The following is a 26,797-nucleotide window of genomic DNA, read 5'->3' as shown; positions in this document are numbered from 1 at the left end:
CAAAAGCCCTATAGCCTCTGCTTCCCAGATTTCCAATATTGCCAAAATTACCCTCCCTAAGATTTTTACCGTGCTATCAAGCAAAGAAAGTGGTTGACAGCAGTGGGATTGACTCTTGTCCCCTCTTTAAAAAAAATAGTACAATAATGGCCTCCTGCCATGTTTCAACTAAAAGGCCAGTAATTCCACATCTTATTTCATTTGTGATAAGTGGTGCCCAAAATTGAGAGAAGGATTTGTAGAGATCAGGAGGAATTCTATCAGGACCAGAGGCTTTGTTTGGAGGACTGCTTATGACAGCTAGAGTGACATCTGACACCTCAAGTGACATCTGACACCTCGCAGTCTAGAGCTCCTGCCCCAATTGCGGCGGCTTCCCCACAACTGAGGTGCCTCTGCCATGATGTGTCTATCATATTTACACCATGGTACAAGTGGACCAGTGTAAAGACATGGGTAGTTCATGCTCATTGCTGCCATGTTTGGTAGCTGCTCATGTTATGTGCCATTCCAATGCTATGGTAACATATAGTGGAAGCTGAGACTTGTGTTTCTGTTGCACTTTGGACTGAGCAAGACGACAAATCCCAGAATTCATCCTGATAATCTGGACTGGATCAGCACATCATGAATGGACCTGGGAAAATTGGCATGATTATAAACAGTGTTCCTCATGAATCAGACTAACAGATACCTTATGAGATATATGACATGGAGTGGCTGCCACTGTCTGAGATGCTAATGTACTAGAACACACACCCTGCTGTACCAGCAAATCTAGGCCCATCACAGGTACAAAAACATACTACCCTGCAGCACGCAGTGAAAAAACTCTATTGGGTGTATTCAACAAAGTGCCCCAGATGCACAACAGGAATGTGCACCCGCTGTGTGCACCCCGAGGCAGATAGTGCTGGTGTTCATGTAGTGCCTGCTCTATCACTAGCTGGTACCCACTCATTAGCATGGGGGCAGAGCCCCATAAAAATTATGGAATCCCTTTGCCTCTTCGCCCATGCCTTATATTAGATCTGGATGCAAAGGAAAAGAAGCTGTCAGGAGGTGCGCTGACAGTGCGCCATATAAAAGGTGGAGCACTGTCCGTGGAGGGGAAAAAGGTGGTCCTACGGACTCCCAGCCATCCCTTTGCAGGTAGGTGTAGTCACTCACTGCACCTGCCTGCAAAGGCATCTCTAATCCCCCTCAAACGTGCATGCAGGTTGACACATGCATATTGCTGTGTGGAGCTGCTGCTTTCGGACTGCTCTGTTTTTCACTTGACTATGCTGCACCCTGGGCAGTGTGAGTTTGTGACTGCCCTGAGTGCAGCACATTCAATGTTGTCGGGGGCATTTACTCAGTTTGTCCTTGGCTCCCCTTTTTTAAGCTCCACTGTGGCGTAAACAGAGAAAGTGTGTCCTATGCATAAGGAGGCCCCAGATCTCATTGTGTGCAGGAGCATTCTTCTGTTCCTCTGGGCCCACATAATGCAGAGACTACCTTTCAAGAACCCACTCAGTTAGTAGGTTCATATGAGTATCAAAAAATATGTTGATTTCTTGTTCTCAGGTCCCTGAGCCGTGTTGGGTAAGGTTGGTTCAACAGTGCAGCAGGATAGCAGAGATCCTACTTGGAGGTGATGCTGACTTGCAATGACCATAAAATGGATGTCTGCCCCTTCATGTATTGAAAGGGGTTAGGGTTGCTGCTCGCTATTGATGAAGGACGGAATCCAGAAACAGATGTATGGGCCTGATTCACAATGATCCCTTGCAATGAAATCTCATTGTGGAGATACTGTCCTGAGTGGCCTCTGCCACTAGTATGGAAGCTGTTTACAAGGCTGGACTGCCTGTAGAAGTCATCGGGGGTTTCCCCTGGAGGCTGGAGGGGGGTCTGGTTTTGTTACTGAAATGGTACTGCAATATATCGGCCCATAGTAAAAAAAAAGCAGCAATCCTGCATGATCCACTCATTCTCATTTACAGCCTCTGTGTGGGGTTGGTCTGATAAAATTTCCAGGACGGATTTGGTTTCCAAGTCCAGCCCTGTCCATTTGTGAATCAGGTCCTATGTGTCTTGGGATAAACAGAACTACCTGTCACAATTTTGGTGTAACACTACAGTCTACTTTGATGGAAGTGTCAAATGTGGACCACATGTACAGTAATGCATAGGGGCAAACTGTGCTGATAAGTAATGTAGTGCATACCTAAAAACTCTTCCCTTCCTGAATTTGACTTCCTGCCCTTCTTCAATATTATTTCTGATTTTACACATATATCACCTTGTTTCCATCTAGAGTGCGGAATCTCCTCCCCGAATGTGGAATATATGCCCCCAGTGTGGAGTCTACACCTCAGGTGCAGCGAGTACACCCTGAGTGCCGACATTCCGCATTTAGGCACAGATTGTGAAAACGAGCCACAATCCAAACCTCTCATTCAGGAAGTTTATGACAGTTAGTTGCAGGCAGCCATTTCATGGTTATTCTGAGTCATCCTCACCTCCACATAACATCCTCTGCCATCTTGCTGCTCTGTTTGTCCAAACTGTCCCCAGTATGGCTGAGGGAACTGATGAGAGGGCAACCCCCCTTTAGTGATGCTGAATTTGACATATTAGCTGAGTGGAGTCGATTGAAAAGCAACCTACGCTTTATGGGGGTCCAGAGGACCAGTTAAGCAATGGAGCATGCGCCCAACTCTGGGCTGACATTGCGGTGTGATGCAGTGCAGTGGGTGTGTACCACTGGGGGGGAAGAATATGCCCCAAGCACTAAGAGGACCAGAAATACAGGGGCCATCAGAAGGCCCAGGAATTATTGGGCCAGTCCTCCCAGCCCCATGCCACCGTAGAGGAGGGTCCTGAGGGCAGCCAGGTCAACCCTCCAAGCCCAGCTGGAGACAAATGACCAGCAGAGACTAGGTAAGTGAACGACCTGCCTTATGTGCTAGGTAGTATGAAGTGAGTGGTGACAGAGCTGTACCGTCATGTGTCTCATGTCACCATTCACGTAATCTGAGAAATGCTGCAGTAGTCATAAGGCCATTGCCTCATGGGAGCACATAGAATTCCCTGACCAGAGTGGATCCTGAAACTTGTAGTATTCAGAATACAATTAAGGAAGTGAGCCTCACTCTCGCACTTGAATGAATAAATGTAATGTCAACACCATGACTGGTGAACTAAGGGCCTTATGACTGCTGTGTGCAATGGCAAAGAAATGGACCAGACAATGTCCAGTGTGGAGACAAGAGTCCTTTGGGTGTTCGATGCTGTACCATTCATGCCTTTTGTGTGTGTCTCATGTCTTCTTCCACGTAATCTGGGTGCACTGACCAGAGTGCCTCCAGGAACTTGTAGTGTTCTGAACACAGCAGGGAAAATGAGCATCATATTTGCATTTGAATGAATAAATGCAATGGCAAGACCATGACTCAATCAATCAATGAGAGATTTGTAGAACACAGCTAATCATCCATAGGTTCTCAAGGTGCTGTTTGTGAGTGTGCTGCTCAGTCAAAAAGCCAGGTCTTGATGTCCTTCCTGAACTGCTTCAGAGATGCGGTCTGTCTGAGCTTGAGAAGTAGCGTGCCCCATGTTTGGGCTGCTAGGTAGGAGAAGGATCTTCCTCCTTCTGTATTTTTCCGGATCTTTGGGACAGCTGCAAGGGCGAGCTAGGAAGAACGGAGATGCATGTTTGGTGTGTAGAAGGTGAGGTGGTGGTTGAGATATACCAGACCTATGTTGCACAGTGCTTTGTAGGTGTGGATCAGGAGCTTGAATGTGATGTTCTTGTTGACTGGAAGCCAGTGTTGGTCTCTGAGGTGGGAGGAGATGTGGCGATTTCGCGGGATGTTCAGGATGAGTCTGGCTGCTGCATTCTGGGTTTTTTGTAGTCTTGATGAAAGTTTCTTGGTGATGTCGGCATAGAGTGCATTGCCGTAGTCCAGTTTTCTAGTGATGAGTGAGTGGGTAACTGTCTTCCTCGTGTCGGAGGGAATCCATTTGAAAATCTTCCACAGGAGTCGGAGTGTGTGGAAGTATGATGAAGAGACGGTATTGATATGGTGGGTCATAGATAAAGAGGAGTCCAGGATGATGTCCAGTTTGTCTGTGTGGTCCGTGGGTCACCTGAAATGATTCCGGGCAGAAGGGGTGGAGCCGATTACAAGGATCCCTGTCTTGTCCAAGTTGAGTTTGAGGCAGCTGCCTTCCATCCAGGCGGTGACTGCTCTCATCCCGTTGTGGAAATTTCTCTTGGCCACTGCAGAGTCCTTGGACAGGGTGAGGATCAGTTGGGTGTCATTGGCGCAGGATATGTTTAGCCCATGTTGTTTGGTGATCTTAGCACGCAGGGTCATGTAGATGGTGAAAAGCATCAACTGAGTGAAGATCCTTGGGCCACTCCGCAGCATGTCTCTTTGGGTTCTGACATGAATGGCGGTAGTCTGACACTCTGTGTTCTTCCAGTGAGGACCATCTAGTGCTTTATCTCAGATGCCAGCATTGCATATTCTGTCGCAGAGGGTGGAGTGAGAGATGTTCTCAAATGCAGTGGTTAGTTTCGAGGATGAATGTGGTCCAGTATGATGTGTATGTCGCCGGTGGCTGTTAGGAGTGCAGTTTCAGTGTTGTGGTTGAATTCGGTGAGTTGCTGGTTGACAGCCTTCTCTGTTACTTTGGCTAGGAAATGGAGCAGAGAAATGCGTCTGCAGTTCTTCAGCTCCCTTGGGTCAGGCGATGGGTTTCTTGAGTAGAGGGTTTATTTCGTCATGCTTCCAGACTGAGGGGAAGGTGGCAGTCTCAAAGGGTCAGCTGATGGTTCATCAAAGCTCTGGTGCTATGGTGGCACTGGTGAGGTTGAAGATGTGATGAGGGCACTGATCTAAGTGTGCTCTCGAGTAGATGGAGTTCATCAGTCTTTGGGTGTCTTCTTTGATGATGAGGATCCAGGAGTTCAGGATCTGGTGAGGTGCTAGGTTCATGGTGGTGAGCAATGCTGGTGGGTTTTGGTTCCTGAAGCCTTTGTAGATGTCCTGTATTTTTCAATGAAAGAAGGTGGCAAGGTCACTGCAGAGGTCTTTGAAGGGAGGGATGGATGAGGTATCTGTCCTGGGGTTAATGAACTCTTTGACGATGGCAAAGTGATCTTCGCTGTTGTTGAGGCATGTTTGAACGGCAGCTTTTTTGGTGGCTCTGATGTTCTGGTGGTGACTGCATTCTTCTAGGCCACGCAGTCTTCAGTTGATTTGCTGATTCTCCATTTCCATTCCAGTCATCTGCAGGAACGCGTGAATTCATGTAGGTCTGCCATAAACCACTTAAGTGTTTTGGTGAACCAAGGGCCTTGTGATTGCTGTGCACAATGGCAAAGGAATATGACTGAAAATGTCCAGTATGGAATACAAAGCCTTTGGAAGATGGATGCTGTATCGTGCATGCCTTTTGAGTGTTCTTTCTCAGAGTAAAATATAATTTTATGTGCCTTGGAGTAAAGGCTGACTTTGGGATACTTGTCTCACACAAAATGGTACCAACATTTCCAAGGAGGACCAAATGAACACATCATCCCAACAGTGGCTTGTATTGCATATGTAATGTCTAGCTAGCTGTACTAACTATGCACACAAGCCAACTAGTGTACAGCACCAACAAGCAGCTATGACATACCAAATGTGGCAGTTGCCCTGTAGATTGTCTGATGTTGTCAGGTATAATCTATAACATAGATTTACATATTAGCAAAGGTCATATCCAAGGCCTGGTTTGTTAATGTACACCCAATCAAGTAATTGTGTGAAATCAGACCATGAAACACATTAGTTGGCATTCAATTGTCACTGTAAGACTATCAAGACTGCACATTACAGGATGATCAGATATAGATGCTTAGGTATGGACATAACCATTCATATCCACTTGTCGACTGACATTGAAAGATTACTATGTAGCAAGGTCAGAAAACACTTTTCACAACTACAAGGGTAAACTTGTACATTTGGTTTAAGTTAAGGTCAAAAGTCCAAGTTTACCTTTGTGAATTAGGCCCAATTAATGCAACAATGCTGAAGGTGAGAGTTGGTCAGTACAGAAGTGTATATTTCTCACAAGTGTGGCAGACCTCTATGTGTGAGTTATTTCAGGACATCACAGTGATGGTGCACAGATATTATGGCTACAAGACACATCTAATTGGTTAGTCTGATCAAAGGAGAACAAAGTCAGCTCTTGCTGCAAGCACTTATGTGCTTTGTAATTTATTGTACACCAACTACATAATGTTTTCACTTCTATTTCAGTGGACCTGGATGGCAAGGCACACCATGGTCAGGCCCAGGAGCTGAGCAGGGCATCCTCTGGAAAACAGTGAGCAGGACCTCTTTCCTCCTGAGAAGAGGAGGAGAGTCCTGTAACATCATCAAGCATGGGTAGCACACCCTCCCGGACAGAGGCTACGACATCTGCAATAGACCAGGTGGAGGCTGAAGACACTGTTGGGGGCACCAATCTGGACACCTCGGCCAGGGGGAGAAAGAATTTGACTCTCCCCCTTACAGAAGGAATTTGACTCTTCCCCTGACACACAAGAACTGGACACTGTTGAAGTGTTCTAAGAGCAGCCCATATCGACATCTGGGTCTGCCACCGACCCCTTCTTATCTCTTGTGGCTGCCATTCTATTGGGGCCCCCAACTGCACCCCTGCCACTAGTTCCCCTCGCAGTAGATCTGAGGAAAATCTCTGCCCTCGACACACAACACGCATCATGTACAACCCAAACCCCTCCCTGTATTGTCACCCCTGTGGATGCATCCCATTAATTGATGGTGGCCTCTGAGGGGTGCCAGGTATGTCCTCCTGGATCAAAGAGCAGATCCATGATGAACTGCATAGGTTCCAAGAGGATCATGCTAGAGACATGGTCACTCTCAATGCCAACATTACTTCCTTGTGTGCAGTTGTCTGCTCCGTCATAGCTTTCCTAGCTTTCCTCCCATACCACCCTCCATGTGTCTCCGTGTCCATCTACCCACACTGTTTCCTCTCGTACCACCATGCCCCTTGTAGTCCTCATGTATCACAAACCTGTGGGGTGTCTGGTCCATGTACCTTTGGACACACCTTCATTTCTCGTGCATCATATATCATAAGTATGATGTGGTCTCTTCGAATTTCTAAAGGATCTTTCCAGAACATGCAGAGCTGTTTCACCTTTGCACATCAAATCATGTCAGTGCATTACAGAGTACAAATTTTATATGCAGATTTGTCAACCAAAGTTTGGGTAGCATTCAATCTACTACCCTCCACCTGGGGCCACATAGCACATTGTGGATTGGGAGGTCAACCATTTCTGCTCTGCACTCTTTTGCTGACTTTTTTCCCCAAAGTACATGAACAACATCATGGTCATTTTTACCTGACACTGGATACAGTGATGTACAGCACACATTCTGAAGTCCTTTATTCCAAGATTTGTTTATATGACATTATGGGGAAGAGGAGGCAAAGTGAAAAAAAACATTTGGCTAGGATCAAACAATTTGGTCAAGTGATTACTATCCCTTTTGGGCCTAGTAATTTTGTCAGTATCCATGTCATGGGCTTTCATACCAGTTGTGACTACTCCTCTCCTTAAGAGACTTGGGGGCATGTTTATGAGTGCCTTGAGCCACTGGAGCATCACTTTTTGTGTAGCTCTGGCTGTGCAAATTGCAAAAATCATATCTATGAGACCACACCAAGCCACTTTGTATGGCTTGGAATAGCCTCCTAGTTATGGAGTAAGGCAAGGCTGCATAACTTGCTGTGTTGCCTTACTCTGCACTCAGGCTTTGTACCATGGGTGTTGCAGGGGTGTTCCCATGTAATACCTATGGATTTTGACACTCCCTCAAAGTTCAGAACCATGTAAACCTGGGGATGCACAAAAACCTTCCACCTTATGAGGTGAGGCGTACTGACTTGGGACGCTAACAGCAGCAGATCCAGTCTTGTGGGGAAACTACAGGTCCCAGCTGACCCAAGGACCCAGGAGGCAGACCCAGGCCTACCAGCACACCGGAACTGGCTCATGCTTATAATCACTTTCATTCCTGCAGCGTGGGATGCTAACATCAGCAGATACAGTCTTGTGGGGAAACTGCAGGTCCCAGCAGGCCCAGGGCCCCAGGAAGGAGTCCCAGGCCCACTGTCATACCGGCACTGACTCACACTCATACGCACTTTCATTCTCCCAGAACATGGGACGCTAAAAGCAGCAGATACAGTCTTGCGGGGAAACTACAGGTCCCAGCAGTCCCAGAGCCCCAGGAGGTGGTCCCAGGCTCACCGCCACACTGGCTCTTATTCACGCTCCTAAGCGCTTTCATTCTCCTGCAGCACAAAGCCGGGGCCAAGAATGGGCCCGTCCATACCTGTCAGAGCCAAAGGAGGCTGGGCTCGGCCACCCCCCTAGCATTTCTTGTTTTTTGAAGCAGATTCTTTTTGATCCCACTGTATAGTTGCATTTATATTCAGGACTGTATTATTGACTGATTAGATTGCCAAGGGCCCACCCATATATTGAATAAAGGTTTATTGATGAGGAAAAGGAAGGCGACAGACTGTTGGGCTGGGGTGGTGCATAAGAAAAAATACTAGAAGCAGAAGCATGCAGCAAATAATTGTGTAATGGAAAGGATTGACAATCTCCTGGTTGAATGTAAGGAAATACTATCCTCTCCCCTCTGCACCAAGAGTGTACGCTCTCCAGCTACCTTTGGTGGTTTTCACTGGAAATTTCCAGATATGTTTGAAAAAATGTGAGACACAAGATTCTGCTTCCAGGACAGGGGAGGGGGAACATGTTACCACCCACATCTCCTCAACACTGGCAGATAAGCTATTGTATGTTGATAGTGATGTCCTTTATTGTAGCAATCGTTTTAGCTCTTCAAATGATATTTTAGATCCAGATGATGATCGTGACATGGTAGGTGTGGTACCAGATGCAAACATGAATCCTATTATGTCTGAGGCCCAGTACACTTCCCACATACAAGATCTGAAGTTTGAGGTGGCTGAGCTTAAATCTATGGTAAATATCTTAACATCTATGGTTAAACAGTTATTGCCAAAAGATGCAACAACCATCTTTGATTGTGTCCATAGTTTCACCCACAGCTCTTTAGGCCTCTTGGCCCCATCAGCAAAATTCCCCCTGTCTACTGGTAATAAGAATCATAACGGTGTTACCTGGCCTGCCACCACCAGCTTGGCTCCATGTGGTGGTCACTATGCAGCCGGTGGCAGGACTGGGAACTCTAGACAGGTCCCCACATGAAACGGTCTGGACTGTTAAGGAATCAATGGTCGTTTTTTAAAACCTGTGGATAGCAATGTCTCCAATCGTGTTGTACAACCCAATGCCGATTGGTCCAAATCTACTAACACTGTCTTGATGGTTAATGTGTCCAAATTACATCCAGCGGCTTCTAGGGAAGGGGGAGAATCTGTCAGAGATAAGGTGATTCTTTGGATTCGACATGTGAGAGGTTGTCACTCTGTGATACATGAGGACATAAGTGAGGCAGTTAGAAGGCCTGATCCTAATACACATTATGATATGATTGAGTTAACATTTGGAGACAAGAGTATGGTAGACACAAAATAAAAGAGAATATCAATAAAAACATAAGTAAACACAAAGAGTTTTAGGATACAGTAAATATATATATTTTTTAAACCATACAATTTCCTAATCCATCATCCACAAAAAGAAAAGAATTACAGTAGAAAATACAACATTATATATTTTTTTTAAAAGCAGTACAATTGTTTAAAACCGCATACACTGCTAAACATTTTTTTTAAAAACTAGTACCCTATCCAATGCGAATCTGTATGGGAACAAAAATTAAACATTAAAAAAAATGTAAACTTCCAAAAGCTACTCCCTAACTTACAACAACCACCCATCTCTACCTCTGCAATAAAAATATCCATAAACATACTCTAAAAAGATTTTTTATTTAACTTACCAAGCCGAGGACTCTGCTTGCATCCAATCTTGACCGTGATGCTCCACCGACTGAAGAAAGAGACGTCAAGCCACGTAAACGGAGAAAAATAGAAAACTGACGATTTCTCTCATAGGAAATACTAGAAAAGAGAGAAAAAACACTGAAAAGAGTTAAAAAAAAAAAAAAACAATTGTAAAAAATGTGTAAACCATGTAAATAATAAATTATTAATAAACTTGTTTTGCATTTTTTAAAGTATTTTTATAAAAAATAAACATTTGCAAAAATTCAGAAAAATGTGTTTTTAATTTTTTACAAATGTTTGCAAAAACAATTTATAATTGGTGTAAAAACATTTCTGAAATATAAGTGAATTTAAGAAAACAGATTGCAAAATGTAATTTCAGAGATTTTTGAATATAATAATACAATTAAAAATAAGACGTTAATATTTAAATAAAATCTGTTATTGTAATTATATATCTAAAAATATCATACTACATACATATATATATATTCATTTTACTAAAAAATATTTTACCATTTCTAAATTAATTTAAAAAAAAAAATTATTCAAATTTATCAAAAAAACTGTTTGCAATGATTAAAAAATACAAATTAAGAGAAAAATATTGTAATAATCAAAATGAAAATATAAGAAGAAATTATTTTTTACAAAAATTAGGAATATTATTCCATTTCGTAAATTTTAAAAACAATTAAAAAGAAAACCTATTTATTTGTTAATAATACACATTTAATATATTAACCCCATATATATTAGTATGCCAAATATATGTCAAATAAATATTTGAATATTATATTAATAGATAACCATTTTGGATTAAAAAATAGCAACAAAATGTTTTTTTGAAGCAAAGCAAAATAAAAAATAAAAACAAAATTAGTATACAGCTATTAAAATTAATACTTGAATATTAATACACTCCTCATCCATTACCCCTCAATCCACACAATCTGGTCCCTAAAGAAAAGTGCTGCAACTCATACTTAATTACATTATATAACACACACTCAAAACAAAAATATAAACTCAGAATATGGAATACCTGTTCTATATATTTTATTTAAAAAAAAAAAATTGAAACAGAATTTAAAAAAAAAGTATTTAAACACAGAAAATACAGAAATAAAAATAACATAAGGTTTTCCAAAGTAGGTTACAAAAAAATACTCAGACTTTGAAATTAATACCTGAGTATTAATACACTTCCCCACTTATAACCCCTTCATCCCATATATCTGTCCCTCATTCCACATCATTTTAGCATAATCTTCTAAATTTTGAAACCCCAAAGGATTTTTTAAACTCCCCCCAAAAAAATAATGCACTTAGTAAAATGCTGCTTTATCAAACAAAAAAAATAAAAATAAAATAAAAAAATAATTATTTAAAAAAAATAAAAACCATGAGGTAAAAAATAAGACAAAAAAGTACTCAGGCAATTAAATTAATACCTTTGTATTCATACACTTCCCTACCCATAACCCCTTTATCCCATATATCTCGCCATTTATTCCGGCGCATTTTAGTATAAACTAACAATGGCAATGAAAATCTCTTAGAATTTGTAGTTATTGACTAGGTTAAATGTAGCAAATTGGGTGGTAATAGAGAAAGAGCATTGAGAATCATGGAGTCATGTTATATCATGATTTTAAGACAATGGATCCTGTGGGGCTAAATTCCAGTGAGGAGTTAAGTACACATTTGGGATAAAGATGCATACATTAGTTTTTTCACAAGTTGTGGTGTAGTTTTAGGTTGAGTTATATTTCTTCACATATTTTTTCTTTTAGTTTTTCATCTATATGAGATGAGGACTGCATCAGGTCTAATAACGAAAGGAAGGCTAGAACTATGTCGAGAAAATCGCAGAGGGAAAACTGCATGGTCAAGTAATTTTGCCCACTTGGGCAGTATGTTTGGAATTGTTTTTCATATTCATTTTATTATTATTTATTTATTTTTTCATTTTCATCGTGTAATTAAAAAGAATTATGATTTATATGGTAAATGAGAGAAATATTAATTATGACAAGATTGTTGTTTGAATTTATTTACAAAATTACAGGTGGAAAATTTTGGAAAGGTATATTGTATTGCTGTATCTGCTCTATGTATACATATACCTAATGGACCTTTCAAGATGGCCGCCATTGATATGATCTTTTTGGAATCAGTTCTCTCTCTATGTTAGTGTATTAATATATTTAAATGAGTAGGGGAAATAGCTCTCTATCCGTGAACAAGGCGTATTGCTGAAATGCGTTGGAGTTGTTTGTTTTGCTGTAAATTAATCCAGTGGATTTCTGTACGGAGGTGTCCTGGTTCTCTTTAGATTCAGAGAGTGTGTTTGTTTAATAATTTTGGGCGTCTCTGTGCCCGACCAGGACCGTTGTGATGTAGTGGCCGCACTCCAAGATCAATTTCGTGGAGTGCTATATATATATATATGTATATATATATAAGTTTGTAGACCACTGAACGGGTTTTTCTCAAACAGCTTTAATAACCACAGACACGTTTCGGCTTCTCGCCTTTTTCAATGCCGGTTAAAACAGACTGATGTGACATTTCAGGTTTAAATGCACCAAAAGTTATTCTCATTGGATGGTAATTCGTGGAAATTAACGTTAGACCAACGTCTCTTCATTCCTTAAATAGCCGTCACCCTCATTACATGTAGAATAGTTCACTTTAATATACATGCATATGGGCTCTTTTCCCTTAAGTAGATGTTTTTTCCTTTTTGTAAGTACAAGCCCAGTTTGTGTCTTTAAAATGTGCATGCTGGATCTATTTATAACATTTAATGCCAGTCAGTCAATCGTCAAGCAAAGGTGCTTATTCTTGTGAGGTTCAGGTTTGTACCCTCGTTCCACCGCTAAGTGCCAACTTTCATTTGACATACCTTCAAGCGCTTTTCATCGTGATTCACGCCTGGTCATTTAGTAATGACCTGATATCGTATCAACAGGTGTGCCAACTTGCTCCTGGCTTTGCAACAGTTCTGGCATTACTTCATCAATAATGTTTACGAAATGCCACAAACATAATGCCAAACTCCTTTTCATGAACAGGTGCTCTTTTTGTGGCTGTAGCTGCCACATAGTTAAATGTCAAACAATACTCCTCACTGAGTTTATAGAGCACTCAATGGGTTTTTCTCAAACAGCTTTAATAACCACAGACGCGTTTCGGCTTCTCGCCTTTTTCAATGCCAGTTAAAACAGACTGATGTGACATTTCAGGTTTAAATGCACCAAAAGTTATTCTCATCGGATGGTAATTCATGGTAATCAAAGAGAGAACAACGTCTCTTCATTCTTCAAACAGCCGCCGCCATCATTACATGTCAAATAGATTATTTCCTCATCATGGATGAGACCATTTGACTGCCTACGCTGCAGTCCTCTGTTGTTGGAACCATTGCTATGAAAAGGTTTCAGGCCATAGAAGAAACCAAGTAGTTGGGCTCTGATGCCCTCCAGTGCAACAGAAGTTTTAGAAAGACTGTAGGAAGGCCCGCACGATGTCCAGTCTCCTAAAACTTTTTATTACTCAATCACTGTGTGAGGTCTTTGCAAGTGGCCTGACCCATGAAACTCTCCTTGTGGTAATGATGTCCCTTGACAAATCTCTAGAGCAACCAGAGTGCTTTCTCAGCCAGCATGGCACTTTTTTGAGGATTCAGAAAGTCAATACTCAATTTGGGAGACGTTTTGAAGCACAATTGTATAAGGTGTGCATTCAGGGAGAATGTTAGGCCAGGTGCCCTTTACTTTGTCTTGATTTGGGCAATAAGAGTGTCCCATTTGCGGAACTCCCGATTATGACAGAGGGGCTGATCCCTGTGCACAAGTAGGTTCGCTGAAATTTGTATGGCAAGAGGTGGCGAGTGCGAGCCCATATTTTCCTCTATTCGTTGCACTATTAAGGTCGAATTAGGGTGGCTGGATATTTTCACATGGGCAGGTTGAGTGGTGGGCATCCTGAGGTCTTATTTTCACTGAGCAAAGAGGACGTTCTGTCTTCAAGTTTTTCTTGGGCCAATTGAATGGAATCCAGTTTCCCCTCCATGGTAGTTAATACTGAGAAACATTTTTGGAATAGTTATCTACCTGATCCAGTTTGGCAGCACAGTTTAAGATAAACTTTCTAATGTCAGGCGTAGTCGTGGAAGCCATTTTAGCAGTCTTTTCCCCCACACATCTCTTCCCATTTAGGCCTTGTTTTCTCTGGGGTTAACAGATTCTATCCTGGCAACTTCTCGCCAGTTTTTTTTTTTTTGGGGGGGTGCTATCTGAGTTGGGCAATAATGCAATCCCTTTAAGACTTTTCAGTCTTGAATAACACATGGGGATGACAAACCCGGGGCCAGCAGAGTTTTCTTAAACGAAGAAGGTGCTTGGTCAGAATGTGAGACTCTCGATGGATCTGGCTTCAGAGAATTATTAAAGTGGGTTCAGTTGCATCTGCTGCAACAGTCTTTTTTTCCACTGAGTTGCTTTCATATAAACCCAGGAGGCCAAATCTTTTTAACGTAGAGGCTATAATCGCCTCCACTCTCTCCCATAACAGTTGTAATAGCTTGTAATAGAGTTGGTGCCGGATACCTCTTTTTTTTTATACATGCAGATATATGGCTACCTTTACGCTTTCCCATCCTCACCCAGTGTACCTGTTAAAACTTGTCAGAGGATGATGTTGATAATCTCTGCCACAAGCAGAGTCAGATTGCTGGTGTTTTCTGCGGTGCTGGAGCCTAAGGACACAAGGTCCCGCCCGCCCTAGTAAACAACCAGGTGGACATCCACAAGAGTCAGAAATCACAGTGCAGCAAAGAATAACACAGGCAACAAGCACAAGCAGCTGAAAGAGGGATTTCCCAGTCCAGCCTCGCCAGTCCACGGATGGCCGCAGACGGGCCCTCTCTCTTTTCCAGTCTTCACCCGGGCATGACCCTGGATGCATCACACATATGTCCTGCACTGCAGAGCGTGGCTGCCTTTTAAGTAATGGTGAGAGCCGTGAGGTGTGAGCAAGTAGTGAGCAGGAGTCAAGGGCACACTGGTGGCCAAAGTCCCACCCTTAGCATCAACAAGGGCACAGTTTCTCGGGAAAAGGCGCATCCCCACAGTCATAATGCCGAATGTTTGCCACCTTCATACTAGGAGTGAAAGAGTAAGCTGGGCCAAATTTTAAACTGAAAATCCCACCCCAGCATCAACAATGGCGCAGTCTCTCGGCAGAAAGCATGTCCCCACATTCAAAATACCGAATGTTAGCCGCCTTTTTACTAGGAGTGGAAGAACAAGCTGGGCCAAATTTTAAACTGAAAAAAATCATTTTTTTACATGTAGACCATGAATGTTGATTTTCCAGCACTGAAAGAAAACACTAAGCGCAAACCCGTTGCTTTTGAGAGCAAAGCCGGGGCTGGGCAATGTAATTACCTCAATAATACCTTCACTTGGGTAATTGTGTTTCTGGGCCCCTGACAGTGCTCTTGAAAGCAGTTTTTTGAGCAAGGAAACGTGTGCAGTGCCTGCCTCCTGTCATGTTAGAATATAGCTGCCCCATAAAGGTGGACGAACTTGATCCCAAGCACTACCAGGTTCTAGGAAGTGTGCATAAATGTTGGTACCATTAAAGTGTCTAGAAGCATGTCAACTTACTACATATGGCTTGCTAAGCACACTCCAAACCTACTCACGTAGAGTCCATCCCAGAGAAGGAAGGGCTGGCAGTCTTCATAGAGTGTCATCACTTTCTATTGTAAAACTTCACATGCGTTTAGAACACACCACACATAGATGCCCCAACTGCAAACTACTCTGCACAAAAATATCTGAATGCTTTATTGTTTGGATATGTCTGTTCCCATCTTGGATATTCTGGTATAACTTCCCTTGGCATTTCTGATAGGCTATTCAATCTTGCTGCATCCAAAATCCTGTGATGGGACAGGAATAATTCTCATGGTAAGACAATGCTGAACATAGTAAAATATATGATTATGTTCAAGGTATGAAGAGTTCTTAGTTAAGGGTTATATGAAAAGGTAGGAACTACAGAATATCAATGTATGTTAATTACTTTTTTAGGCCCAAGAGCTCAGTAGAAAATCAGCTCATCTCCAGCAGAGAGTGCACAGTTATGAAACTTGAAATATTTATCTTACTAATAAGGAGAAGAGTTGAACATATCTGCAAGATTCGCCTCTGGTACATATTGTAGGTTCAGTAGTAACACGTTTCATATCAAAACACAAAGAAATGGGTACAAAGGGATGCAGTTTGGGTATATTCTGTCACTATTACAGTTAGATTACAAGACTTCATGGCAGGTTATCAAAATATCTCTTAGTGTATTTAGATAACCATTTTGACATGCAAACATCAGGGCCCAGCAGAAGTAATAAGTCAGAGTGGTTGTATCAAGTGCCTCTGCATTTACTCTTATGTCCCATTCCCTTAACCTGTTTTTACTACAGACCCTCTGACTACAGTTGTATGCTTTGTCTGTTTGAAAGGCCAGAATGAGCAGGATGGGTCTGTGAGCATCCTTTTTAATATTACAGTGTCAAATCCTGCTTCAGTGTCAAGGCCTTGTTGACAGGTCTGTTGGGTTTACATGTAACTATTTGGGGCAAAGTTTAAAGGCAGAGAAGAGGATGACAAGGTAAGTCTTGTGTATCCTCTGTCTGTTGCTGAAAGACCTGGTTTCCCCCACCAGATTTTTGTCTCTGGAATTTTACATATAATACCAGGGCATGCACGAATTTCCGACTGTTGACTCTCTCACTCCTTTATTCTAGTACATCTGACAATATTACAACCATTTATTATTTGATGGACCCTATTCTTTCATGCTAAATAAATCTAAACCCAAAGACAAGTCCTTCACTTCTTCATCGACTGCTCCATCTACCTGTCTCTTTGTCTATGTTTATTCTGAATCATTGACTTTGTCTTATTCAGCATGAAACCTGGTTTGGAATATTTCTTCACCATCGCAGTCTTGCGTGCTTCATGGGCCAACAAGGTAAAGAGAAACTAAAACATTTCTCTTCTTTTATGCATGCCTAAAGGAGGACTAAGATTTTGCAACAAGTCCCTGTCTACAATTGTTAGTAGTTCAGGATGTGCATCAAAACCCATTAATATGTAACATGGAAATGCCCATGTACCACCCAAAGAGTGCCCCCTTGAAGCAATGTTGTGCAAATTAGCTAATAACATTTTTTTGCTTATTTTTGGCCAGCTTTCGAGAGCCAACAAGAATAAAAAGGGAAAAGGGCAATCTTGCTTCAAGCTCGTTTGTAATTGATATAGTTCTATGCAAAATCTCCATATATCACTTTAGCCACTGAGCACTGACACAAGACTTGACCGAATCTACATTTTTTGATGCACTATTAAATTCAGCTGATGACCTGGAAGTGCTATTTTCAGTTTCTCCTGTCAAAAAAATGTTTTTGCTACCAGCACTAGGGATATTTTTTTATCCTTGCCATATTTCTTTTGCCATATCTTATCTAAGAGTATTCTCATGTTGTCCCTTGTGTTCCCATGTGGGTGAACACTGCTCATGCTTAACGTTTGAACTGAATAATGGATTTAAGAATTATTCTACCCACAACTTTATCCAATATTTTGTTTCTTGTAGTTGTGTTGATAAGTGATCTGGTGCAATAGAACGTATAGATTCTTGCTCCCATCTAATTTTTGGAAGTAGGGCAATCAAGAAACAAATGTGTTATCCTAATAGGTAATCATCGCCTTCACAACTGTGAAATTAAAGAATATGAGGCATATTTTTGAGCCCCTTGTTTGCTTGTTGCATTACTTTTTGTGATACAATGGCAGTGCAAAACTTCAAATCATATCAATGAGTCCACACAAACCTACTTTGCGTGGCTTTGAATGGCCTCATAAATAGGGAGTAAAGGCAAGGCAGCACAAATCGCTCTGTCACCTTAATCTCCAAGAGATGCTCCATGGGTGTTGTGGTGGGTGTTACCATGCAATACTCATGGATTGTGACGCATCCCCAGATTTACAAGAACTTGTAAACCTGGAGATGCGCCAAAACCTTATGCCTCCCGAGTGAAGGCGCATTCTGCAACGCACAAAGAAAAAGGAAAAAGACTCCCAGGATTGTGCTGCTTGAATGTGTATATACTTCAAAAACAGAAACAAGAGGAGTTTGGCAAAACAGGTACGGTTCACTTAATTAAACATTATGGCTGAGAGAGCAGTTATAGAACCAGTACTATCAGTGTACAATCGGTAGGATTTGTATTTTATACATTTCCTCTGGTACATTAAAACACTTATAACATTCCTTTAAAGGTGAAGAACGTGAACTGGTGTCACGGAGTCATAAATAAGGCCCTGATAACCAATGCAGGTGGGCCTCCTTGCTTGTGTTGACACAATGTGGCCCAGCAGGTACATGTACAGATGTCTGGCCTAAGGGGCCTATGGTCACTGTGTCTTGCTGTGTGTACTGTGCTCTGATTGGTCAAGTGTTCCTAACAACATGTGGCATCTAACTTTATGGTGTTTTTGGGAATGCGCACACTCCTCTGGCCTCCTGGGACCATTGTGGTGTCACTAGGCCTATCTGTGGGATTAAATGTTTCCTGCTTGTGAGTTTGTCTCCAGTTACACACCACCCCATCTGTGACTTGTCAAACTGTAACCTCTGGCCTAGGTCTCAGAGCCTGCCTGACTATGTATCTTCGTGCCGGGGTTGATGGAGAGTTCACGGCAGGGGAATCCAATAATGGTGATGTAACTTCATTGTTACATGTAAATCTATTGTCTGCAGCGACATCGACTATTCCAATACTAACAACAGTTTTTGTGTAGGAAGGTGCACCTTTCTACATAAAAACAATCCTGCATGTAATGCAGGCACTCTTGCACCATGGTTCTGCATTGATACCAGGCTGCAGAAATGGCGCCAGCACAGGGGGAAAGGACAGAAATGTGCTGTATGTCATAGATATAGCATATTCCTGTCCTTTCCCTTTGATGCAGGGCAGCGCAGGAAGGTGACTAAAATCCCAGCAATATGAGCTTATGTGCTTTCTGAAGACATTGTACAATTCCAGGGGAGAATTTCTCATTGAAAGCATTGTGCTGTTGCCACATTCTTAAGAACGCGTTTAATGTTTTATTCAGAAGGGATCTTCAAGTGACCATTTCTCCTTTTCAGTTGGCTCGTATGGATCTGGGCAGAGCACAAAGCAGTTTCATTGTTTCCCCGTGGGTCTACCTTTGCTGGTCAGCGTGCTGCAAACCTTACTGGACTAAGGACCAGAGTTCGTATGGGCCAAACAGCCGCCTACAATAGCAAGCCCCACGCAGGAAGATGTTAAACAGCTTAAATGTGCATTTGTGGTTCAGGGTCACTGACAAGGGGTGCATAAATAGCTCAGCTGGCCACAGGCAAGTGGGGCTGTTGGACCTGGCACTTGTGGCAGGTTCATCCCCTGACTTTTTGCCTCCTTCCTCGTATTTTTTCTGACCTCTCGCTGTTGGCTCTAGGACTCTGAGTACTTTATCACTGCTGATCAGTGCTAAAGTGCAGGTGCTCGTCCTTCTAAAGTTGGTATAATTGGCTTATACCTATTTGGTATATTTAATTTACCTGTTAGTCCCTTGTACAGTGGTATCTCTATACCCAGGGCCTGTAAATTAAATGCTACTAGTGGGCCTGCAGAGCTGCTTGCACCACCCAGTGAAGTAGACTTTCAAACCTATCTCAGACCTGCTAGCGCAGGGCCTGTGTGCGCAGTTTTCTGCCACAGGGACCTGGCATCTAAGTTTACTTGCCAGGCCCAGAACTCCCCTTTTACTAAATGTAAGTCACCCCTAAGGTACGCCCTAGCTAGCCTTATGGACACTGTGCGATGTATGTAGAAGGCAGAACATGTGCCAGGTTGTGTGGCCTGTCCTGGTAGTGACAAACAGCATAACTTGGTGTCTCACTGCTGTGAGTGCTGCCTTCTCATAGGATTGCATTAGAAATGCCATGGCTTATGTGTAGGGGGTATTGTCTGATTTATGAGGGGTAGCGTAGGCATGTTTGGTAGGGTTCTAATGGTGATGAGAAATGCTGCTTACTGGTGTAAGTGGATTTTTTATTACTATTACAGAAATGTCACTACTAGAAAGCGAGCATTTCTCTGTGCTTACGACTCTGATGTTTTGCAGCTTGATCCCAATCTACTTCTGGGCAGAGATGTCACAGAGATGGATCTGCATGCTGAATAGTCTTCCTGGGCTGAGAGAAGGGAGAGGCGGGGCACACCCGCATTTGTAAAGGCTGTGCCCTGGCCTCACACAATAGGGTAATTTACCCCCAACTGATCATTGGAGCCTATGCTGGAGGAGAGAGGGGGCACTCCCAGAACCAGTTGTTACTGGTTGGAACCTCCTCTCCCCTTCTTTGTAAACATACTGTAAAATTGAGCATACGCACTTGAGAGTTTTCCGAACAATTTAGGAGACATCTTGGAACTGGGCACAGAATGCTGGAAGGACTCACCAGGAACCCCCATGGACTGCTGCTGCTGTGCTGACCTATGACCTGCTTGGTCACTGTAAGGAGCTGCCTGCATCCCCCTTGAGCTGGCCTGCTGCTGGGCACTGCCACCTGTGCTCCTTTTTCATTATCTTGTTCCCGAGGGGCAGGGTGCTGTGGCCCCTGACCCCTGCAACTGCCCGCTGCAGCATATGAGGAGTACTGCTTTGCTTGGGCTTCCTTTCTCTGATGGAGCACTGTCTTTTAAGCCTAGCGCCTTAAGAAGCACTCTATCTGCTGTTATTCTGAAGTGCCTTGGAAGCGCTTGCCCTTTTTATTTACCTAGCGCTCTGAAAGTGTGTGGCTGTGTGCCCAAATTGCCCCTGGTGCTTGTAGGCGCGTTGCCCCTAAAAACTTTACCGCTGCAACTCGGGCTGTTTTCTCTAAGCACGAGAGACACGCTGCCTCTGCGACCTCCGGGGCACTATCAACTGAGAAAAAGGAGCCAGCGTACTCCTACCGTGCCCTTGGGGTGAAGCGCCTCTGTGAAGCACCCCCAGGTCACAAGCAGGCACCTAACCTGGTGCCTGCTCACCGCTGCTGCCCAGGTGGACCGTTAGGAAACTGAGGACTTCGGGCGGGGATGGAACCCTCATCGGAGGCTCTCCACCCCACCGGGCCCCATCTGAGGTGTCTGAACAGGCAGGGGGCAAGGAAAGCCTCATCAGAGGCTCCCCCTGCCCCAACGGAGCCTTAAATGTTCTTTGGAGGACCCGGATGGGGTGGAAGCCTCGCTGGAGGCTCCCTGTCCGCCAACATCCCCCTTTGTTGTGGTCAGGCCCCCTGGAGAGTCTGGAGAGGCCCGGCCCCTTCTGCAGCCACTAGGGAATTTGCATAGATTGCAGGCGGGGCAGAAGCCTCATCGGAGGCCCCTGCGCTGCAGGTCTCCATCAATGGCTCCCCTTTTGTTCTTTTTCGGCCCCCAGTGATCATGGGCCCCAGGCGGGTCCCGTTATACCCTCAGGAGGAGGTGCAGGTCAACCCTCTCCCCCTTTTTTTGGATCTTCTTGGCACACGGAGTGCCGGTTTCATCGGGACTACAGGTACTTGGCATAACCATGTACTTTCTAAATGTTCCTGATATGACATTGTAGACTTGACTACTGCTAGTTCTGAAGAGTAACTAATGTGTACCGTTCTAACAACTGCTAAGGTAGCAGGATTTTACTGTACTGTACAATACACTATATTTTCATATAACTTGGTGTTGTTTCCTTTGTGGTGGGGATAGTGTGTCACATGTGTTATGTGTGTTGTGCAAACACTTTACACATTGCCTCTGGGATAGGCCTGACTGCTCGTGCCAAGCTACCAAGGGGGTGAGCAGGGGTTATCTTGAACGTGTAACTCCCTTGCCCTGACTAGAGTGGATGGGTTCTGCCTGGCTTAGGTGCATACCCTAGCGAACCAGAAACTCCATTTATAGCAGGGGCCATATCTGCACGGAAAGTTGCATGCAGGAAGGGGCAAGATTAATTAGGAGAAGAAAGACCACGGTGGGACGCAGGCAGGTACCGTGGTTACTGCAGCAAGGAAACACAAGAACAAATCCAACAGCAGTGAGATTTGCATCTAGGGAGAAGCCATAGCAAGAGTGTTGTTCACACAAGGCGGGGCAACAGGCTGTTTTGTTCCAGGCAGCACTGAGGACCACATGCATTTAGGTGCATCAAACAGCCAATAGCATGGGTGATATGAAAACGATTGATGCCTCTATAGAAGGAGAGTTAAAGGAAGGATAATAAAGAGATGGCTGCTATTTTGTATTGTGTACTACCGCAAAAGCCACCGATGAGAAAATGTCCGAGCAGCGCCGATGCTACATGCAGGTAAGGAGCTCAGGTGCAAAGAGGTGGGGGAAGGGGGCGAATCTGTTTCTGTGAAAGAGGCAGAAACACTGCTTGCTTTCTGACCTGCATATACTGAGAATTCGTGTTGTAGATAGAAGTGGTAATCGTGTGACAGCTTTCAATAAAGAGGGGAGACAAATCTAAGTACCAACAGATGGCAGCAAGCACCCTATCCGAAGGATCTTGGAGAATTTACCTTTATCTGATCTCAAGAAATGCTATTTGTTCTGCTTTTGCACTTCATTAACAAATAATCAACACTTGCTAGCCCCATAGATTTCAGTACAAGTTCCTTTGATCCAGTGTATGGTCCATGAACAGCCAGAGTATCTGATACCACATGAACTAGTGCTACTTGGATCACTGTCTTGTGCCAGCTTTTCATTCAGTCATCCATGTTTTTTAATTGAAATGCTACTTTATTTTGAGAAAAACTCTCTGCAGCAGAATAAACATCACCTCAGAGAAGCATTTCAGCCTGTGGTTTTATCAGTCATTGTAAGAACGGAAAATCCTTCTCTTTTTGATAAATGGAAAACAGTGTGCTAGACAAGAAGAAATCATCTTTAAGAAGCAGTGGGTGCTAATGAAACTGCACCTTGTCCAGTCAATGAACATTTGCAATGCTAAGTCTAGATGGAAGTTTCTGAAAAACCCTGCCCCATCATTTAGTTTCTAATTTTAGGGAAACATACTGATTTTACAATAAAACCAATACAGCACATAACAGGAAAAAGGAGATAAAAGTTCCATAGTAGATGTAGGTATTTTAAAGGAAAAGAATACTACTTTCATGACATTACGTAGTTTGATTCTTGGTTAGTCAGTACTCTCAGGTAGCAATACCCTATGAAAGAGGAAAGGAAGAAGGAATGTTTACAAAATGTGGAGTGAGTTTCACCTGTAGTAATGCTTATGTACATTAGCTAAATCATAGTAGGGTGGCATTACATTTCTAAAGCATCGTTTGTTAACTTAACCATTGAAAAAACGTCCTGATATCATGCAACTGTGAAAACATGTAAATGTGGGTTTTCCAGTTAGTCAGGCTAAATTGTACCATTGCCTATGACACTGACGCAACTCCCGAGGTCAAACAAAGAGATCCAGGCCTCAGCAACCCAAAATGGAAAGGAGATATACAATGGCTTTTAAAGCAACATTTACCTTTACACACTAAACGGATGAGAAAACCGATGGATGGCACGACAGAAAAAAATAAATTAAGAAAATAACTGTTCACTGGTAGTAACAGAATAGCGAAGACTATATGCACCCACATTTGTACCAAGAAAAGTCACAATAGATCTCTTCGGTCATTGTGGAAATCTGCCAAACAATGCTCAAGCCATGCGTACAAATGATGGCATGGTCAGTAGGATTTATGCTATCCAGGAGTCAGTAGCTAACGATTCTTAAACCGTAGATCAAATGTTTGTTACTGCCCCTTCACCTCTCATGCTGGTTATCATGCACAGATTCTCACAGCCTTGATTTCAACGGAAAATGCAGATTTTTTGTTTTGTTTTGTTCATCGCATCTCATTTACAAATTCTTCGGTGTTCTACGAAAGTATTACGCGAATGACAGACGTCATTGAACTTGATCATGTTTATTGTGCTGTCTTGTTGTGAGCAACGTGATATGCTTACTGAATTATAATATATAAATGAGGGAAAAGTATCGGACAACCAATGTATGAAAACATATGGCTAAATACATTGCTGTTAATATTATATACAATGATGATCATGTAATATACAAATGGAGTTAAGTGTAACACAAAAAGAAATGTAGTGTTATAACATAATACATATTTAAAAAAAATAAAGGTTACTGAAAGAAATTTTAAATTCGATTTTGGTGTATTTCAGTACTTTTCCTCTGCCCTTCGTCTACCTGCAGTTCCACTCTTTCCTCGCCGTTTTCCTTGTCTTTCACCATCGGTTCGTCAATTAATAAAGGAATATTACAACTGATTCCCACATTAACCAACATGTAGCACAAAAGAATGATGCGACACATCTTTTCTGGAGGGTAGCAGATGTCATTGACCGACACATGCAAATGTCAGAATCAACTTTTTTAACAGCCCTAAAGTCCTTTCAGTGGTATACCTAATTTTTAGATGAACTGTGTTCTAATTCTGTACCTCATTACTGTTTGGAAGTAGCATTGATTGGTTATCAATCATGACCTCGAAGGATGGGGTCCTTCACCTGTATATGAAAGATTTGTAACTCTTACCGAAGTCCTACTGCATTTTGAATCCACAAGGATGTTACTAAGTGTAAATAAGTGACTCTTTTTCCATGATCCTCCCCATAGTTTTGAACTGATGCTGTTGCTTTTTCATCTCTGTATGCATAGAGCCATGCCAAACAGGCATCAGTGACAGTTTTCTGACCCTGAAAACATATATGTTTGATTGGGTCACCCACAATCGGCATTTGTTAGCTTGCTTATAAATTCCTAGTATATGGTATCAGGGGTACCCATGGCCTATAAGTTAAAGTGTCTCTCATGGACTGAAGCACCTATTGTGCAACCCAGTGTTCAAAGCAAAGCAAAAGTTCCAACATGCTACTGTTGACTCGCAAAGCAGTTTATCAAACCCAGTGGAAGTGCCAATTTAATCTTTAACATTGCGTCATTGACACTGATCAAGAAATAAGAAGAGTGCATCCAAACACTTTACCAAGTTTTTAGAGTGTGACTACAAGAACACCCCTCTCCTGGTGGATCTACTATTCAATAGCCAGCATACTACCGAGTAAGTCATGCATGCACCTTGTATGCTTTGTTGTGTGCTTTACATGTTTTTATGTGTAGTTTATCTTATAATGTCTATTATGAGGATGTATTGGTGAGCATATATTGATTATCAAGTGTGCCTTTTCATGAGTGGGGTGAAGTTTGCTAAAACGTGGCACCACACCCACAAGCAATATGTATAGTAGCTCAATATGATAAAGGGCTATGATAACTATATGCCTTTATGTCTTCAAAAGTATCAGTGGCAGACATCATATAAGATAGGTACCATTTGAAGACACCACATTAGCTAGGTGTATTGCACCTTATAACGTAGCCTGTATTATTTAGCTTACACTAGTAGCAGTTATGCAAGGAGTGGAACCAGGGAGTCAACCTTGGTCCTGGAGAGGAGCCTAGGGGTAAGACTCTGAAACATGTAGACCTGGAAGGAAGGTATATGGTATACCCAACTTCCATAGTCCATTTTTAACCATACCGTCTCTAGGAGATCTATTAGAACATTGGAACCATTAAGAGACAGGTATTTTTAACTTACCCAAGACCCCACCATTCCTATCTCTCATTTGATTCACATTGATGTGACTACATTAGTGCTCCCATGTATTTCATTGGTTTTAACACGCCCCGTTCTGTAGTGGAACAGGAGGAACCCAATGATGAAGCATGCCACCAAGTGGTAACCCTGGTGTGTAAGGGTTTTTCTAAAGGAAACTCCTTTTTCCTCGTCCATCGTGGGAGTTTCTTTCAATTTCTGCTGTGCCTTTTTTGTAATGTTTCGTGGGCCATAAGGAGTACAGACCCAGCTAGACGACTTTCTTGTGTTTTGTTCATACAGGCAGCGTGGAGCTGCAGGAGTTTTGTTCTAAAGGATTACCACTACACTGATATGTAAAGAACCTCCATTGGCACACATGGCAGAAGTCACAGAGCTCACTTTCTTGGCCGAGGAAGTAGAGAACATTGTGGCGTCAGTATACCCATTTGGGGACACACCAATGTCTGAGAATATGGAGGATAGTAAGGACTGGGATGAACTGAACACCCTGAAAAGAAATCGAGTTGAAACTATGATCCATGGGATGATGATGACTGAATACGTCAGTGCAAATGCAGCCCCACAGGGTCTCATAGTGTCAACACCAGGACAGTGCGCGCTCTACGGGCAACCAGAATGCAAAAACCCAACACTCTCAAGATAATGTAATTCATGCATTGTGATGATATGTTATTGTTTAACCTTTTGCATTGCAGAATTCAATCATGAAGAATCATTTTTAAGGTGCTTATAAATACTGTCCATTTGCAATGTATTGCTGCAAGCTTTCATAGTGAGTCAGGGTGTGGTCCCTTTCCAGGGCCTTCTAGAAGCTTTCACTGCAGCATGCCTGGGTGTGGTTGTGGGCTGGGCCAAGACTCTATAAAAGGGAGCCAACCCAGCTCCACGTGCCCACTATTCCCAGGTCCCGGTGCAGAGCAGCAGCAACTTCCTGAGCTCCTGTTCTGGTGACCTACTTTGATTTTCCAGGCGTCGCCCT

Source organism: Pleurodeles waltl, chromosome 2_2, assembly GCF_031143425.1.
Source record: "Pleurodeles waltl isolate 20211129_DDA chromosome 2_2, aPleWal1.hap1.20221129, whole genome shotgun sequence".
Classification (NCBI taxonomy): Eukaryota; Metazoa; Chordata; class Amphibia; order Caudata; family Salamandridae; genus Pleurodeles; species Pleurodeles waltl.
Note: the sequence above shows the minus strand (reverse complement) of the source record.